At 40.9% G+C, this 19,477-nt stretch overlaps 1 protein-coding gene and 1 long non-coding RNA gene across 2 annotated transcripts in view; one reads left to right on the plus strand and one right to left on the minus strand.

Annotated features, from left to right (window-relative positions):
• The window catches only part of LOC119911602 (coxsackievirus and adenovirus receptor homolog), a gene marked incomplete in the record, with an annotated part of 454,111 nt that overhangs the window by 280,463 nt on the left and 154,171 nt on the right, over positions 1-19,477 (plus strand).
• Positions 5,180-8,736, minus strand: LOC119911708. The gene is made up of 4 exons (XR_005445991.1): positions 8,462-8,736; positions 8,182-8,241; positions 6,439-6,528; positions 5,180-5,615 (listed from the first exon to the last, which is right to left on the minus strand). It is a non-coding gene; the product is annotated as an uncharacterized LOC119911708 (long non-coding RNA).

Here is a 19,477-nt window from a genome sequence, read left to right on the forward strand (position 1 = left end):
AGTAAAATAATTTAAATAACCTCCCTCACCTGCTGTATTTATATAAACACATTAATTCATTAGTAATAAAAATCCAGTGTTATATTGTGAGCCTGTCCTTTTTTTTCTTCAAAAATATACACATTTACACAAGGACATTTAAGCAAATTGCAACGTGAAGGTACTTTATGAAAGCCAGTAGGTCGCGTAGTTTCCCCATCATGATCCTAGCCTGCCACCTAGTGACCATTTCAGACAATTGCTCCTTCAGGTGTGTGTTCAGAAAAGGTGTTGTGAAAATAAAATTGATATGTTGTTTGTAGGCTGGAAATAGAGCTGGTGAGTTATAAGAATGCCAGAGGTATCAGCGTTGAGTCATCACAGGATTATAAATCCTGCGCCCCTTCTCTACTTTTGATTGGCTTTTCCCTTCTTCCATGAGAGGGTTTTTGGAAAAACACAAACACACACACAGATATAAATGCATCTGACAAAATATTGTCCTGTTAAATGTTAGGTGCAAGAGTGTGTCCAAGAAAAAAAATTTAATCACACTGGACAGATTTTTGGGCGCACACTGGTGGGCTTTTTCACTTTGAAAAATGCATAAAAAAAATATGTAACACTATAAAGCACAATAACAGTATATTCTAACCTTCTATCATTTCCCAAACACATTACTAGTTATGTAAATGATTGTAAACAGGAACACTTGCAGGTAAATGTTTGTCTTTATTTGAATCACTGCACAAACAAAAAATGGCCAAAACTTCATTACAGTGAAAACAAAACTGAGATGATGACCAGCCTGGACCATCTACAGCCCCAATAACAACAACACGCAGGCCTACACAGATGGGGGCGTGGGAGGGGGAATCAAACCAGGACAAGATCCCCACAAGTCCAGTCAGGACAGCCACACCACAGCTCTGAACGCTGGAAAACTGAAAGTGATCTTGAGACTGTCCCATGAGCCAGTAGGTTAATGCCCTGCAGATCACCAGGAGCCCAGGTGCACACACATTCAAACACGCTCACCTATGGACCTTTTCCAGATGTATTCTCCACAGATACAATGAGGACACTCCTGGATAACCGCAACAGCCTTTTTACTAGCTTGACACAAAAATCTATTAATCGACTCCACACTGTCCAAACACAGCTGCCAGCCTTTTAACCAGAACAGAGAAATATGATCAAATGGCTCCCAGTATGTTTTAGAGTAGACTTTAAAATGTTATTGATCACTTCTAAAGCTCTTCATGGCCTCTCGCCCTGTTATATCTCTGACCTTTTAGTCCCATACGCACCGGCATGTACTTTGAGATCCTCGGGCAGAGGTCTGCTGTCTGTTCCAGAGTCTCGACTGTAAACTAAAGCGTCAACACGGACCTTCCAGCTTAGTGCACTGTCGATATGTACACCAAGATACCAAGAGAAAACCTGAGTGTCGGGTAAGTTTTTGATGAGTACAGTCCCGGGGTCACCTGCAGCCTTTGGGACAAACACCATCTCCACAGGCTTGGTCACATTTAACACACAGATAGACACCACTGGACACATTCCTAAATTTCTGTATGATAAGCTTCTGTCCTCGTGCATAAGGCCGAGGATTGCTGTATCATCTGAAAACTTGATCATGTAATTGTCAGAGTGGAGTCTAGTGCAGTCATTAGTGTAAAGTGTAAAAAGGAGAGCTGATCTGGGCTCAGAGAGAGCATTGTTTACTCTGACCTGTTGAGAACAGTTTGTTAAAAAAAGTACAGCAGTATAATAAATAAAAATAATAAAATACCAGAGACTAAAAGCAGCAACATGTTTCAGTTTCTGGATGAGCATTTCAGGCTGCAGAGTGTTAAAAGCTGAACTAAAATCAACAATCAAAATGCCTGCTGAGCTGTTTGCTGACCAGGTGTAAAATGCTGCTGCTTACAAACAAACTGAAAGGGATCTGAAAGCTCACCAACATCTTGCTTAAGAAACGACACCATTATCCTCTCAAGATATTTCATGACAACAGAGGTCAGAGCCACAGGCCTGAAATCATTATTCACCTTTGGGTAAGGTTTTTTAGTTACAGGTGCAATTACTGATTTCTTCCACAAGGTGGGGATGGTGTGTGAGTCTGCTGAGTTTTCAAAGATGGGGCACTGTGCAGCTGTCTGCTCCTCTGCTCATGTCTTCAGGAGGAATGCAGATATTTCATCCGGCCCTGAGGCTTCGAAAGTCTTTAAAAACTGATCTGACCTCCATCTTTGAGCTGGTGTCATGTTAGTGTTTACCTTCACAGTGTCCCATAGTTTATTTTACACTAATTTCTGTAAACCTTTGTTCAATTAATAATTTATGTCTCCTCCTGGCTTCCCTGAGCAAGTGATTAAGCTCTATTTCTACAGTTTTCAGTTGTGCTCTGTCCTGGTTCTTAAAGGCCAATGTCTTGCAGTTGATATAGTCTTTAATCTCCCTAGTTATATATGGTTTGTTGTAGGGCTGACCCAAGCGGGAAGCTTCCGGTCTACAATATGAAGCCGATGCGGAAGTCACTGAAACCTGCATTCTATTGAAAATCCAGCAGGGGGCGACTCTTCTGGTTGCAAAAAGAAGTCCGGCTCCTGATTTATTACCTCAGTAAATTTACATTTAGTTTTAAGCCTGTTATTCGCTAGACAAAGTTATCAGCCCAGTTAAAATGACATTTACCGTAAATTACAGTTTCACCTAGCTAAGCATGCTAGCTAGCTCCGCACACGGCCGTTGGTCACTTCCGGGCACTTCCTGGTTGCAAAAACTCGACATGGCGGCGCCCTATCAGCCAAACTCGAGGCTTCAAAACGGCAGTCCACAAACCAACGTTGATGTCACGACGACTACGTCCATTTCTTTAATACTATGGGTTGACCCCCAATAGTCGAAGATTCGATGCTTCGATGGGCGGAGCCTGATTTCTCTCTCAGCCAATCTCACAGTCGAAGCTTGGCAGCAAAACGAGGATCATGCCATTTTGGCGATATGGGGGTGCTCAACGTCTGATTTTACATAGAACTACCAGTTTTCTCCCAATAAGTTAATATACAGCCTATTACAATATACATTTCAATGTTTAATGCTGTAAATAAACATTTAAAAAGAATAAAAATTTCAATAAATGTTTTTAAAAGTGCATAAATAAATCTAAAATTGTAACCCTAACACTGGGTAGTGCACATGTGTAGGCGTAGCGTGTGTGTGTGTGTGTGTGTGTGTGTGTGTGTGTGTGTGTGTGTGTGTGTGTGTGTGTGTGTGTGTGTGTGTGTGTGTGTGTGTGTGTGTGTGTGTGTGTGTGTGTGTGTGTGTGTGTGTGTGTCGAAAGAGGAACACTTGCTGAAGAGACTGAGCCACAGCTTCTCTGGTGCTTGATGAACCACACAAAGAAGATTAGATCATTTTTAAAGAGCCGGCTACTTGAAATAGACCCGTGAGGAACCGCAACATGCATGTAGTTGTTGGCAGCACGGCATGCATGCAAAACTCACACAAGACCGGTGAATGGCAGGTTAGAGAGAGAGAGAGAGAGAGAGAGAGAGAGAGAGGGAAGGCTCTTCAAAAAGCTCCAGTTTAGTTGGACATTTACAGTGTAAGTTGAATGAATAGAGACTGCAGCTCGACAGCTTCTCAAGATTAAAGCAGAGCTACCCCAATGTTACGAAACCTTCTGGGCAGATACAGGGGTCTTAGACTCAAGTAAATAAGTTCAACATTGGAGTTACAAATAGTCTTGTATGTTGTCTGCACCATTTGTCACAGATGCCCTGACCTCTGTCTTTCCCCAACGCCTCACTGCTTTCAGAGCGGATAAGAGAAAAACCCTCCACCTCGCACAGTGAGTCAGGAACATCAGGATGCATCCATGTCTCAATAAACACCATGATAGATGACTAACGGACCTTGTTGCAGGCCGCAGCGTTGGTCCGCAACTCGTCCGTTTTCCAACTAAACTGAGCTAAAGTTAACAGCAGCAGCTAGAAGCACTCACGTCCTGTCTCCACCTGAGCTTTGGAGGAACGTTGTTTTTAACATGCTGTTGTAATCAGCTGATCCATTTGTTTTGGTGAGGAGGAGACCGACTTCACATCCTTGCAGAAACCTCCTTATTGATGAAACCTTAAAACAATAACTCCAGGCCTGTTATTTATCTTGACTCTATCAGCTGTTAGCACACCGGAGGACTGACTGCACACCAGATGAGCTATAAATATAATGTATATATGATCTCAATCCGACATCAACAAAACTTGTTTTGCTTTCTGGTTGGTGTTTGTAATTTATTGGTCTGATAATGTCATTGAGTCAGCGAAGGAAAAGAGACGAGCAGCAGCAGTAAACCCATAATGGTAAAAGTTTGGAAATCAGATTTGTATCGACTGTATCAAATGCCTTTGATAATTCTTTGATAAATCAATTTACCATTTGGAAATATAGGTTGTATACCAAATCCACCTAGCTCAAGTCATTGCTCTTAGATAACATACTTACTTATTTATTCCATTCATTGCACTGTGTACATGTGTACATGTATGTGTACCTGTATATCACATCCACCCCCGACATGTACAAACTCCTGCATCCTTTGCACTCTGCACTATTTGTCAGTATGTCTATATTGTTTTTGTTCATAGTGTGTATATTTGTGTTGTCTACACTGAAGTCTGTGTCTGATTTTATTTTATTTTTTATTATTATTTTTAACTTTTTATTATTATTTATTATTGTGATTTTGTATTTTTGTATGAGTAAGCACATCATGAGCAATGTACAGTCCAGTTATTGTCCAATGCTTTGGATTTGTTGTTTATAAGTATGTTGCGTGTTTTTGTCAATATTCATATTGATGTTTATACAAGATATTGTTATCATTCAGGTGTTCATGCATAACTTTTCCAAAACTTTAGAAAAGCAGGTAAAATAGAAATTGGTCGGCAATCAGTGAAAAGACTAGGATCCACTTTTTAATAATGATATGACCTTTGCAACTTTCAGATTGTGGAGACACTTTTCCTTGTGCAAATACAAGATTCAAAAATTACTATGGGCTTAAGTGAATTTTGCAAATGTTTATTGAACACATAAAAGTGAATATATAGAAATATAGATTACAATAAATGCCATAAGATACAAAACATTCAAATATAACAAACACGAGACAAGAAATTTGTTAGATAATAAATGTTTGAATAAGATGAATTATTAATAACTATCACATGCCAGGAGTGATACTTAAAATGAATATCAGAGAATACTTGATTGTTAAAAGTAACCCAATTCTTAGAAGTATTAAATGTTGGAAATGAGATTTAATCAGTTTTAGTTAGAATATAATAAATGCAAATTATCAGACTGACCAGACGACCTAATATGTTCTCAGATGAGTACCAAACACAGAACAATCACTTATTCAGTAATCGAGATCACATAAACCTCTAGGCCTCCCTGCCCCAATAAGCCTGGTATTTTCCTCGACTCTTGCAGATAAACAAAAGAAATAACCCCTCCCTTAGCTGCAATAATCTTCAATAGTTACTTTTCTCATTGCCTGTTTCCGCCAACATCTCTGTTTCCTTGTCAAATTCTCATGCGTCCTTTTTTTTGGCTGCAATTTCCTGTTGAACAAGAGCATGTGTAATAAGACATAATTCCCTTTCAATCATGGAAACTAAATTTACTGAAGCTGTAAGTTTGTGTCATTAGCCGTTGTGCCACCCAATTGCCATGTGAATTTTAAGGTGATTTTTGAAATGTCACAAAAAAGTAAATCCAATTGTATATGCGTTTCCATCAGCTGGTTTGGAGCGAATAAACCAGGCTATGGCGAGCGTAGTTACATCAGTAGTTGACATTACACATGGCTTTAATAAACAAGACGTTTGGGTTTCAAGCCAGAAACAAAACCAGTCGCATGGACCTGAGGGCCATTGATCTGAAGTGTGTTTAAAGTGGGCAAACTGCTGCCAGCCATGTCTCCGCTCATTATGGCAATATCCGGCAAGACGCCCAGAGCGGAAACAGCTGATCAGACCTAACTTACAAGTTCGCTACGTCAGAACTTCGGAAATTTAGCGTATTTACTCTTTTTCGCAAAAGGCAAAAACCACCTCAAGCGAGCGTAAAAACTTTCTTGAGAAATTAAGGAATTTTGCCGTTTCCATCAACCTTTTCTGATGCGATACTTCAAAATGTGCATGAAAAAAGCGTTGATGGAAACAAGGCTATTGTCACAATCACATGCCAGATGAGTTAGTACTTTAACACAGTCAGGAGTCATTGTCCGGTTTATTGAAACACTTGTTTCTTTTGTCCATCTAATGCGGTCACACATCAAAAGCCACAACACAAATTCAAAAACCACAACGGAAATACAAACAGCACAACACAAATACAAACATCACATTATCTACACATCTATTAAATAAAGAGCAGCTGTACCTCTCGTCCTGTGTGGTCTGATGGCTATTTGTCCATAACTGATGTCTCCTGCTCCTCTCACTGCTGAGTAGACTGCAACTGAATAACACACTGGAAAATAAAACAAATACAAGTTACATTTCTTCAGGTAGAGGAGACCAGGGATGAAACACAGATCAGTTATAACACGTCCAATTTCTCCAACCACGAACAAGTTACAAATCACCTGATTCACTCATGCACATACTCAGTTTAGTCTTTATTCCGCACATAGTTCATTTATTTTTAGTTAAACTAATCAAACTTAAATCATGTTTATTGTGTGTCTATGTAGATGTCTTTAATGTAAATTGTTAGTGCTAATGCTTTAGCTGTAGGCTGTAAGGTAAGCTAGGTCATGGCTTTAATGAGTCTGGGTTAGATGAAACAACAATAAAAATGTTTAGTTGTATTTAAGTGTTTGAATTTCAGTGTAGGTCTGACACACACACACAGGAACGTTTGTTTTATCAGCATGTTCAAATGCTAGTGTAAGACCTGTAGGCTTCTCTGTGGGCCCCTGAGGCCTCAAGGAGAGCCGCATGTCTGTCACCACTGTGATGACGTAAAACAAACACACTAATATTCACATTTATTATTATGTTGAATACTATTTCACTATGACTTACAGTAACTATGATACTTGGATCAGCCCTACACACAAACACCAATTATTATTATTAGACTATGCTGTGAAATGTAACGTTGACTCCGTGTGTTTGAGACATGCATTTTGTTCACATCCGTGTTGCAGAAATAACGGTTCTGCAATTTAACAGCAGACACGTGTCACTAGTGTGTACCACATTTTGACTAAACTGGCATAAAAGATCTCCGAGATACAGACAGAAATGTCAACTTACAGCTGTTAGAAGTGCTGATATTTACTGCTAATAATACTCGTACTGCAGCACATGTACTTAATACTACTGCAGAAATAATTTCATTACTTTTCATATGTAGAATCATAATAAGTATAGATATATAGAATTATAATAAGTTGTATTATAGACTTTATAAAGGGCAGCAGGTTTGATAGTTTTCTTCATAACACTGTGAAAGGTGAAAGACCAAATGTAACTGGAGGGTATTTATCTGAAACAGGAAACTAGAGGACCACAAAATAAGTTCACATATTTCAGCACAAAAATAGACAGACACAACACTATCAGCTAAAAAAGGTCACACTAATGAGAAACGACACCAGCGTCAGACCTCAGTTCACTGGTGTCAACAGGAGGAAGTTGCTGCTGGGGTTTAGATGCAGAACACAACCAAATATATTTGGTCCATCTTTTCTATTATTTAAAATCATTTGAACTCTTAATGTACCTATTATTTACATTAAAACAAACAGACCAATAATGTTTGAGTAAAACAGTTAATATATTGTTTGTGAACAGAATGTACAGAGATCTGTAAATCTTCACATTTATAATTCATGTGTCATCATATAAGTGTTTTTGAAAAACAGTAAACTGGACGACCACAGAGCTGTTAGCTTCTGTTAGCGATTCATCGCAGGGGAAGAACACACATGGTGATCAACCTAAAGAGACCACAATGAGTCTGAAAACTTTATGGACAAAAAATTTGATTTTACATTTAATTTATTTTGATGAACATTCTTTCTACAATTCCAAATTTTATAAAAATGTCCTCACAAAGACATAAGAACAATAACACACACTCACTGTCCCTGAAAAGTCAACAAAACATCTTTACCGTTGCTGTATCTGATTGGCTGCTGTAGATCTGTGATGTCATCATCTCCAACTTCAGCAGCTGAATGAACCAAAATGAGCAGAAATTTAAATCAAGGAAGGTCATGTGATTTGATCAAAAGCTCCACAGCTCACTTAATGGACCCTGTGGTGAGATTGTTTTATTAACAGCAGCAATGTGATTTATGAGAATCCTGATGGACGTCTGACTTAAAGAAAGAGTTTGTAACTTGTTATTATTTGTATGTCCGGAAGTGTTAATAGAGACATCTGTGTCTAACCTTTAGGTTTCCTGTGGGGGCATCGTCTCACCAGTAGAACCAGAAGAACCAGAAGAACCAGAACACAGAAAGATAGAACAGCAGACCAGAACACAGAGAGATGAGGAGAGGAGGAATCAGGAGGAGAGGTGGTGGAAGAAGGACTCTTAGTGGTGGGTTTCACTGAAATGAACAAGAAATTATAATTAAAGACACAGAAAATAAAATAAATGGATAATTTATTCAACAACAGAAAGACCTACCAGACTGACATTCATAATGTCTGTCTGGTAGTTAAAAAGATCTCGTTTCAAATGGTGGGTTGAACTCAGAAACAGATTTCACTCTTGTTTTTTTGCCGATTACAAAGTTAGAAATGTTGACACATCTTGAACCATCTCTGCTGTCCTGATCAGTTTTGAAATATGTCAAAAATGTCTACTGGATTACTGTAGTGTGAAATAACATGCAATAAAGACGCTGTGTGATGTGTGTGCAAAGACTGGGAGTCACATTAAACTACAAATAAAAGTGTAGTTCTCTCCAGGTGCTCTGGCTTCCTCCCACCGTCCAAAGACATGCAGGCTAGGTGAATTGATGACCCTAAATTGTCATTATTGTGAGTGTGAGTGGTTGTCTGTCTATGTGTGGCCCTGTGATGGACTGGACCTGACCAGGGTGTACCCTGCCTTTCGCCCGATGTCAGTTGAGATTGGCTCCAGCCCCCCGTGACCCTTTATGCCGGATAAATGGTGGGTTGAACTCAGAAACAGATTTCACTCTTGTTTTTTGCAGATTGCAAAGTTAGAAATGTTGTCTCATCATGAATCATCTCTGCTGTCCTGAAACCTGCTGAACTCAATGTAGAAAACAAAACAAGGTCAGTTTGAGAATTATCTTTGAGCTGCTCACCTGTGACAGAGATCCAGCTGGATGGAGACTCTCCACGACCGCTGATGTTACACTTGTAGAGGCCTTCATCAGACTTGTTAACATGGTGGATGGTCATGTGACCTGTAGGCTCAGTCCTGATGAGGGAGCCCTCTTTATAGAAACCAGCTTGGAGGTTGGAGGTAGGGGTCTCTGTTTCACAGTGCAGAGTGACATCATGTCCCTCCATCACAGGGAGGACAGGACTCTGCAGGATCACTGGTCCACCTCAACACAGAGACAAACTACAGCATTTCATCATTTACACACAGCTTCATCAACACTAACTCCACAGTCTGATCTTACCAGTGACAGTGATGTTGATGGTGTTACTGGTTGCTCCCTCTCTGGACTCACACCAGTAAACTCCGCTGTCCCATGGGTTTATGTAGCTCATGTAACAGGAAGAACCAGCTGATCTTCCCCAGCCAGCTCCACACTGAGTCCTGGTTTCTCTGCTTGTGTTCCTCCTCAGCGTCCATCCAGCAGTGCTGCCGTCTTCGTCACAGCTCAGCAAGACAGACATCCAGCGGAAAAACTGAGAGCTGCTGGGACTCACAGTCAGAGAGGCTGGAGGAAGAGACAGAAAGATGTAGTTAGACATGTGGGGTTTATTTCTCCACATTCCTCATATTCCTACTTTTTCAACATCTACAGTTTCACGGATTTTTAAGGGAAGAAATCAGAATCTCAAATATCAAAGTTGGCACATTAAACACTGAGAATTTTATTGTTTTCTGTGACTTGCTTATTGATCTCTTTTACCAATCAATATTTTCTTCCCATAATCCTCCTGTTGTAATGGCAACTACAGCCTACCGGACCATCAAAAGAAGGAGCACAACATGTATATGATTAGGTGTGTACCTTCTAGCAGCTGTATCCTGCTGTGCAGTTTCTGAATTACATTTTTATAGCAGCAGTTTTAACTTTGGTTCCAGTCTGCAACACTGTGGCATCAAAACTGCATTCAGTGTTTTATTGTATGTGTAAAGTGGCTCCTAAACACTAACTGTTCTATCAGGGAGAGAATAACTTTTCAGCTGTGACAGAAGAAGTTTGCTCACCTTGGTTTGTTGTGCAGCTCAGCAGTGAGGTCAGAACTAAAGAGAAATCACACTCAGGTTGGTTTGAGGTTTTACATGAAATAAGACATCTGGACTTTCTACAACACAGAACATCCTGCTTGTAGTGAACAGAAAAACAGCCACATGTTGACATTAGATATAGAAATAACAAATTTTATTTGAGGACACATTCAGTGTAACATGTAAATGAGGACTACCGACCCCTATTGTTTCCACTTCAATAATAATAATAATAATAATCCTTATTTGTAGAGCACTTTTCAAAAACAAGTTACAAAGTGCTTTAACAAGTGTAAAGACAATAATACAAAAGAAACAAGATAAGAGCATGAAAAATTAATATAAAATTAGTAAAATACAATAAAATAAAAGGAATAAAATAAAGTCAAATAAGATCAGGAAAGGCTCTCCTATAAAAGTATGTTTTAAGAAGGGACTTAAAAGAGTTCACTGACTCAGCCGACCTGATTTCCTCGGGCAGGCTGTTCCAGAGCCTCGGGGCCCTGACAGCAAACGCTCTCTCCCCTTTAGTTTTCAGTCGAGACTCTGGAACAGACAACAGACCTCTGCCCGAGGATCTCAAGGTACGTGCTGGTGCGTATGGGACTAAAAGGTCAGAAATATAACAAGGCGAGAGGCCATGAAGAGCTTTAAAAGTAATCAATAGAATTTTAAAAACATACTGGGAGCCAGTGTAGTGAAGCTAAAATAGGAGTAATGTGGTCATATTTCTTTGTTCTGGTTAAAAGCCTGGCAGCTGAGTTCTGGACAGTCTGGAGTCGATCAATAGATTTTTTGGTTAAACAGGTGAAAAGGCTGTTGCAATAATCCAGGCGTGATGAGATGAAGGCGTGTTAAATGGTCTTGGTGTCCTTAAAAGTTAACATAGATCGAATATTTGCTATATTTCTAAGTTGATAAAAACGTGATTGAACAAGCTTTGTGGTGTGCTGCTCGAAATTTAAATTACTATCAAACCAAACACCAAGGTTCTTTGCCACAGGCTTAGTGTAATTTACTAGCGAACCAGCAGATGGCAGTATTTGATTTGCAATCTGCTGAGACCCAATGACCAGGATTTCTGTTTTGTCTGAGTTAAGCTGGAGGAAATTATTTGACATCCATTTTTTAACTTCACAAAGGCAGTTGTTAAGTGAACTCAGCATTCCAGGGTCTGTGGATCTGACGGGCAAGTACATTTGTGTGTCATCAGCATAAATATAAAAGAAATACCATGTTTATGGATAATATGTCCAAGGGGAAGCAGATACAAGGAAAACAGAATGGGTCCTAAGACCGACCCCTGAGGCACACCATATTTAACTGGACAGAACGAAGAGACATAGTTGTTTACAGACATGCAAAACTTCCTATTTGACAGGTAGGATGAAAACCATTCTAGGGCCGTACCAGAGATCCCCACCCAGTGCCTCAGTCTGTCTAACATGATGTTGTGATCAATGGTGTCAAAAGCAGCGCTAAAGGTCCAGGAGTACCAGGACTGAGCACATGCCTTCATCAGCAGACATTAAAAGGTCATTGGTGACTTTAAGCAGGGCAGTCTCAGTGCTGTGGTACTTCCTGAAACCAGACTGAAACTTTTCAAATAATTTGTTATTTTCCAGTACAGTGAGCAGCTGTTTGGACACAATTCTTTCTAGAATCTTTGCAATAAAAGGCAGTTTTGAAATTGGTCTAAAATTATGTGGGAGGGAGGGATCTAAACCAGGTTTCTTTAAAAGTGGGTTCACGCAAGCCGTTTTAAAATAATCAGGGACACAACCAGTAGATAGGGAGCTGTTGAAAACAGATCAAATGGGGCCCAACAGAATCTATTACTTTCAGTAAAAATTTTGTAGGTATTACATCAAGTGTGCCGGAGGACACTCTCATTTGTGATACTGTTTTTAAAAGCTCAGACAAGTCGATGGGATAAAACTGGTTAAAACTCTCTTGTTGCTGGTGAGGGACCTCTGAGTAAGAGGCCACGGGGGTAATAGAGGCTCTGATTGACACCACCTTATTGGTAAAATAAGATAAAAACAATTCACAGTCATCATTACTTCCAGCTGAGGCACAAGGAGGGGTTGGGTTTACCAGCTGATCCACAGTCTTAAACAGAAACCTGGGATTGTGTTTATGTGTAGTAATGAGTTCAGAAAAATAGTGTGTTCTCACATCCTTAACCATGTTATTGTAGTTAATTAATAAATCCTTCAGACTGAGGTAATGGACTTGGAGACTGGATTTTTTACATCTGCGCTCTGTTATCCAACGGAGGTTAAAATCAAGGGCAAATGGACTTGGTTGAAGATACTGGAAGACGTTTCGTCCCTCATCCAAAGGACTTCTTCAGTTCTGACTGACTGGCAGGGAAACTCAGCTATTTAACCTCAGTGGGGTCGTTATCCCGGGTCATCGATACCGCTGGTTCGTTAGTGTTCCTGGTTGCTGTGACGACAGTCGTTACAGTCGTTAAGTATCTTCACCTGAGGCCAATAGGTTACGTTTGTTGAGTTTCCTGGGAAGTGATGAAAGGACAGCATTGTAAGTGGGGGATAAGTGGTGGCGTAGACCCTCCTCTGTTCAATGACGGCTTCTCAACCCTGGTGTAGATGCTTCCTTGACACTTCTTTCAAACCATCCATCTTCTCTGTCTAAAATGTGCACCTGGTGGTCCTGGATGACTGAGAATCTTCATAGACACGTCGCAATGTTAACTATTTTGAAATTCAAACCAGACGTTGCATATTTATCGTTGCTAACTTGATTGCGGGAATGTGTTGTAGTAAGATAGATCAGTTTTGAAATATGTCAAAAATGTCTACTGGATTACTGTGGTGTGAAATAACATGCAGTAAAGACGCTGTGTGATGTGTGTGCAAAGACTGGGAGTCACATTAAACTACAAATAAAAGCGTTATTGGTATCAGTATCAACAATACCAGCCTGGAAATCACTTGGTATCAGATCATAAAGGAGGTGGTCTCACACATCATTATTATGAACTGATACGGATTCTTACCTCTTATTATATGTAAATTCTATGTTTGGTTGTTATGTTTGCCTTTTGGTTTACAACAAAAGAGAGAGAGGAGAGAACCAGGTGAGAAAGTGGCCAGGAAGTCAAGACCAAAGTTATAATGTCAGCTCCTGTTTTACCCACATTCATTACATTTATGTCATAAATGCTCTCTTTGCAGGGGATTAAACATGTTTGCGAGGCACTTTATAAGCAGGTCACTGCTTCAACATTAAAAAGGCGCAACCCCAGAACCTGATTTTAGGTGTCATCCATCAGCTGCACCTGAATGAGGTAAAATATGGTCATGAAATAACCACCATCGATTGTAATAATTAAGATGAATATAATTTTCAAACAGGTGGCACGGTAGTGCAGCGGTCGCCTCACAGCAAGAAGGTTGCGGGTTCCAACCCCAGTTGCCCCGGCCTCTCTGTGTGCAGTTTGCATGTTCTCCCCATGTCATGTGAAGACCCTTTACGCTGGATAAGCGGTTGACGATGGATCATGTTAAAACTGAACACTGTTTTCATTGCAGACATCCTGTAACTACTAACAGAGCTGCTTAACTACTTTAAGCAGCTCTGTATCAAGTTGATTGTAAAAGACCTGTATGATGATCACACCCAAATATGGACCTAATAAACCACAAAAAATATCTAACATGAATAAATACAATTGAACTCCCCTCCATACTCACTTCCCACTTCTTGTTATCCATCTGGAACTATTAATAGGTCTGCGAATTCCCTGAGAAGTCTTTTGCCTGAAGATGCTGGGTAAAAAGATTTATAAGATATGCTAAAAAACAAATTGGGAATTATCACAACTAGTGGAACAACTAGAAAAACCTTTTTTGCATCACAATTTTAATATGTTTTCTTCTGGAGGACATGATCTGGAGGACGGGGACTCTCTGCAGCACCACAGTACTTCATTTTACTGTTGTTTTGTCACACATTATACCTTCATCAAAGAATTGCACCTTCTGTGATTTGCACTTGGCCACACTGGCATTTCAATAATATCGCGATTAACTGTGCAGCCCTAGTAAATACATTTTTGTTTAAAACACTGTATGTGATTTTCTTCTACCTCTTTTCCTCTCTCCTATTATAAAGCAAAACTCCTATATATGGTGTAGTGGCTATTTGTCCATAAACTTAAACAAAAACAAATAATAACAAACTTCTCAAATGGCCACTTGAGGCTACGTCATGGTTAGGCTTTACGCAGGTTCAGAGGTACCAAAGCAAGATAATGTCCATAACAAGACTGAGTTTGAGGAGGTTTATTCACACACATAAGCAAGCTTACAGACATTTCTGCTGCCTCTCTCACGCTGGTAAAAAACCATCTGCCCTCGTGCCTGCGGCACCTCTCACCTTGACCTACTTATGCAAATGAACATAACACCATGTGACCAACAAACGAAAAACCATCTGCCCTCGTGCCTGCGGCACCTCTCACCTTGACCTACTTATGCAAATGAACATAACACCATGTGACCAACAAACGAAAAACCATATGCCCTCGTGCCTGCGGCACCTCTCACCTTGACCTACTTATGCAAATGAACATAACACCATGTGACCAACAAACGACAATGCAAGTAAAGCATAACTACAAAATAAACCAAATCAACTTTAACAAGAAAAGAAATAAATTGGGCTATAAATTAACTCAAACCCAAAATAAACAAACAACAACCCAGCCCCTAATTGTAACGGTACTTTACCCACAATTAACCTTAGCTTTAACACAAAGGAGCTATTTTCTAATTGTAGCTTAAACATTAAACTGGAATCTTCACATCTTCAGATTCTCCATATCTGAAAGAAACAAACAGATGGAAGACAGAGATAGGAGAAAGAATGAGTCGTATAGTCAATTATTAGCCTCCAAGAGAAGACAGAGCTTGGTTATTGGTCTGTCCAGGATGCTGATCTTCGTTTGGACCTTCACAGAGCGAACCAGTCCTCTAGAGTCAGCTGTGGTGCTTAGAACTCTGCCCATCATCCATGAGCCTCTTGGAGCTGTGGCATCAGCGATTACGACAATATCTCCTGGAATAAAGTTTCTCTTTTGCTTCGTCCATTTTTGCCTTTCTTGCATTACAAGCAAATACTCTGCTGTCCACCTTTTCCAGAAAAGTTCCGCAACGTACTGCACTTGCCTCCATCTCCTCTTAATGTACAGATCAGATTTCTCGAACAGACCTAATGGCAGAATGGGCTTGCCTTTTAACAGGAGAATGTGATTTGGAGTAAGCGCTTCTAAATCATTGGGATCTTCTGAAGCCTTAGTTATTGGCCGGTCATTGAGTATCGCTTCCACCTCGCAAAACAGCGTTTGCAGACCTTCCTCGTCCAGCAGTTGATGTCCAACAACAGAGGTAAGTACACTGCGCACAGAGCGAATCAGACGCTCCCAAACGCCACCTTGGTGAGATGCAGCTGGGGTGTTAAAACTCCATCTCATTCCTTCCTGCACAAAAGTCCTTTCAATTTTAGAGTGATTTAAAGCGGCCAATGCTTGCCTCAGTTCCTTCTTCGCACCAACAAAATTTGTGCCGTTATCTGACCTTACACTTGTCACAGGTCCTCTTCTGCAGATAAATCTTCGCACAGCATTGATGCAGGAGTCCGTGTCGAGGGAATGCGCCACCTCAAGGTGTACTGCGCGGCTACTCATACAGGTAAATATCACTCCATATCGCTTCAGCACAGTTCTACCTCTCCTCACCTCCAATGGTCCAAAATAGTCCACTCCCGCATTTGTAAAGGGTGCGTTATCAGGCACAACTCTTTCCTCCGGTAAGTCGGACATCTTCTGTTCTCCAAGCTTTCCTCTGTACCTTCTGCACACTGTACATTGTGAGAGAATCTTCCTGGCCGCAGAGTTGGCATTTATGATCCAATACTTCTGTCTCAATCTGTGCAGCATGTGATTGCGTCCAGCATGTCCAAGTTGGCAATGGATGTAACGCAATATGAGCTGGGAAACATGCAAATCCTTTGACAGAATCACAGGATGCTTTACCTCCCACGGCAGTGCTGATTTAAACAGACGTCCACCAACTCTGAGGATGCCATCTTCGATGAAGGGGTCGAGGCGATACAGAGGACTGTCTTTAAAAACAGTCTTTGGGTCATGTTCTAGTGAGGAAATTTCAGTACTGAATCTTTGGTTTTGTGCAAACTGAATTATTGCCTTTTCAGCTTCCTCCAAGCGCTCTGGTGTCAAGCTGGATTTTCCAAGTGCGGCTTTGAATTTTTTAATCTCCTTTTCCACATTCTCATTCTGGTTGACCACATATTCTTTTCTCTTTCGGCTCAAAAGTAAAAGTCTTTCTTTCAGCTCCAACAGCCAGGCCACTGATGTTTTAAGCTTTCTCCAGGATGAAAAATAGTGAATGAGCTGACTGAGAGGATTGTCACTGTGTATTGTAACAACATTCACCTTAAGTTCCCTTTTCACCTCTGCATCATCAGATGGAATGGAAGAGGAGTCCAAGTCGAGTTTCGGCCACCTGGTGGGGGCAAGTGCAAAAAGTCCGGTCCTTTTAGCCATTTTCCTTTCCCAAACTCTTGAGCTCTTAGTCCTCGAGAAGCTTCATCTGCAGGATTGTCTTTGGTGTTTACATACCTCCACTGATCTTTGTCTGTGGATTCTCTTATGGTACTGACTCGATTGGCAACATATGTGTGAAAGCGCTTTGTTTCATTGAAGATGTACTTGAGAACAGTAGTGCTATCGGTCCAAAAAACTGACCTTTGCAATGGCAACTGTAGCTCTTTCAACAGCATTGTGTTCACTCGAACAGCAAGCACAGCTGCAGCAAGCTCAAGGCGTGGAATGGTTAGTTGCTTTAGAGGAGCGACACGAGCCTTGCCTGTGATAAATGAAACATGCACGTTGTCACTGCTCTCCAATCTCAAATATGAAACAGTGCCATATCCTGTTTGACTAGCATCTGAAAAATGATGCAGTTCTGCTTTCACTTGTGTTCCAAAGTTTTTGGGTTTAATGCACCGTTCCACTTTAAATCCACTCATATGCTGAAGTTCAGAGAGCCACTCAGACCAATGTTCGGAGACATCACGGGGAACTGGCTCATCCCATTTGAAGTTCATTCTGCACAACTCCTGTAACAGTAACTTGGCAGGGATTATGAAAGGAGACAGAAAACCCAGCGGGTCGTAAAGAGAGCTCACCACAGAAAGGATGCCCCTCCTAGTGTGTGGACGTTCCTGCACTGCAGTCCTGAAGCTGAACGTATCTCCTTGAACACACCATTGCATCCCCAGAGCTCTTTCCACAGGGAGTTGGTCCCTGTCCAAATCCATGTTCTCCAAACCCACTGCTCTGATCTCGCTAGGAATAAGTGCAAACACATTTGAGTTATTTGTGACCCACTTTTGGAGATGAAAGCCGCCTTTTTTACAGAGAGATGTTAATCCATGTATGAGCTTCACTGCATCTTCCTCTGTCACAGTGGACTTAAGACAATCATCCACGTAGAAATTTGTCTTAACTGTACGAAGGACATCGGGTGAATATTGCAGTGCATTATCCTCAGCAGTTCTCCTCAGTGCATAGTTTGAGCAGCTTGGAGAGGATACAGCTCCAAACAAATGCACGCACATCCTGTATTCCTCTGGCTCCGCTGTAGCGTCTCCATTGGGCCACCATAGAAAGCGCAAGAAGTTAACGTGCTTATATGGAACCCGGACCTGATGGAACATGGCGTTGATATCAGCCATAACAGCGATGGGCTCTTCTCTAAACCGAAGGAGGACACCAATTAGCGTGTTAGTGAAGTCTGGGCCCTGCAGGAGCTGACTGTTCAATGATATACCTTTGTAAGTACAGCCGCAATCAAACACAACACGCAACTTTCCTTTGGTTGGATGACGTACACCATGGTGGGGAATGTACCACACCTTTCCTTGTTCCAGAGTGGGCTCATTTGTGGGAACCTTTTCTGCATATCCTTGCTCCAACATGTTGTTAAGGAAATCAACGTATTGAGCCTTGAATGAAATGTCTCTATTAAATCTCCTCTTCAGGCCTTGGAGTCTTTGTAGTGCAATGCAGCGATTATTTGGCAAAACAGGATCATCAACTCTGAAAGGTAAGTCAATGTGATAATGTTCATTGTTAAGCACTGTCGTACTCTCCACAATTTTCATGAATTTAATGTCTTCTCTTGACATCTCAAGTTGTTCATCACTTGTTCTTTCAGTAAAGTCATGATTATACTGTTGTATCAACATACTTTCCAAGTGTTCCACAGATATGTGATTAGCAGTTACAACAATGCATCCTGATTTGACACCAGTACCTTCAGAGTCTCCAGCACGAAGAGGCCCATTTATGACCCAGCCAACTCTGGTCCTCACTGCATACGGTCCACCACATTGACTGTTTATCAGTTCCCATGGCTCCAAAACTTTAGGAGAGTCGGTTCCAATGAGCAAGTCTACATCTGCATCTACTTCATGTAGCCTAATGCTGCTCAAATACGCCCATTTGGCAACATCATCCTGACATGGCACATTGACTTTAGAGACAGGCATTTTTGTTTGTGTCAGAACAGATGGCAGCTCAATAAAGTCATTGGTGTCAAATCCAGACACCTCCAGACGGGTTACTATAGTAGTGTTGATGGTTTTAGTCTGCCCCATTGTCCTTAACACTACATTACAGTTTTTCCTGATACTCCCAGCCTTTCAGCCATACTTGTAGTACAGAAGGTACCAGAGCTCCCAGGATCCAGGAAAGCATAAGTATGCACAACTTTATTACTTTTCTGACTTTTCACCTGCACAGCCACAATGGAAAAAACAGCAGTATCCTCTTCACCAGCCCCAATATGACCACACGTCTGCTGCTTCCCGGATACAGTGCTCACAGTTTCTTTGGAGGTTATCCTTGTAGTATCCTCCTTCTCCACATGCAGGACAGATGGGTGCTTCCTGTGACACACTTCAC

Source organism: Micropterus salmoides, unplaced genomic scaffold (assembly GCF_014851395.1).
Source record: "Micropterus salmoides isolate LMB-PRFRI ecotype aquatic unplaced genomic scaffold, ASM1485139v1 Ms_hic_scaffold_2, whole genome shotgun sequence".
Classification (NCBI taxonomy): domain Eukaryota; kingdom Metazoa; phylum Chordata; class Actinopteri; order Centrarchiformes; family Centrarchidae; genus Micropterus; species Micropterus salmoides.